At 29.5% G+C, this 677-nt stretch overlaps 1 protein-coding gene across 1 annotated transcript in view; it reads left to right on the forward strand.

The window, feature by feature from the left end:
- Nucleotides 1-677, forward strand: part of Hsepi (D-glucuronyl C5-epimerase) — a gene marked incomplete at its 3' end in the record, with an annotated part of 15,892 nt that overhangs the window by 2,022 nt on the left and 13,193 nt on the right.

The following is a 677-nucleotide window of genomic DNA, read 5'->3' on the forward strand; positions in this document are numbered from 1 at the left end:
AACAGGCTGTTTCGAGCAGCCATCTTTGTCAGTTAATTTGTTTTACCTCCAACCGGCTATCACTTATCATTACTTAATACCGATATTACCTATTATAATCTAAAAAAAAAAATTCCTAAACATTCTTTTAAAAACTTATGAAATCAGCTTTAAGGAATCTCAAATATTGCCAAAAACTTCAATTTACAAAAAATGTCAGATACGATACCATGCTTTATGGTCGAATGTCTCAAATGTTCCAATTACTATTAAAATGTTGATAGTGAACTTTCATTGGCTATTTAGGCATTCATATGATTTATGTATTAGTATAGTCAATGTATTATTTCAAAGACATTGGATTACATTTTAATACAATGAATCACTCTCCTAATAAGTTTGCTCCAAATTTATCAAAAATACAAATGCAACAGAACTTAATTCTCATAACATTAAATCACAACATACATTGATCAGTACCTAACATTTAATTAGGGATTCTTTCCCTTTCTCGGCTGTTAAGTTGGGAATATTGACTGGCTTGATCTATGGGGAAAAAGTGTGTATCACTTTCAAAAATAAAGTGTACTCTATATTTACTCGACAAACTTGATATAGAGCTAAATAAAAGGATGATAAATCTCTTTTTGTAACTGGGGTTTTAACAGTCTTATGTAAACTAGAGTAAATAACCCATT

The sequence above is a fragment of the Halyomorpha halys genome, unplaced genomic scaffold (assembly GCF_000696795.3).
Source record: "Halyomorpha halys isolate HHAL.00 unplaced genomic scaffold, Hhal_1.1 Scaffold278.1, whole genome shotgun sequence".
Taxonomy (NCBI): Eukaryota; Metazoa; Arthropoda; class Insecta; order Hemiptera; family Pentatomidae; genus Halyomorpha; species Halyomorpha halys.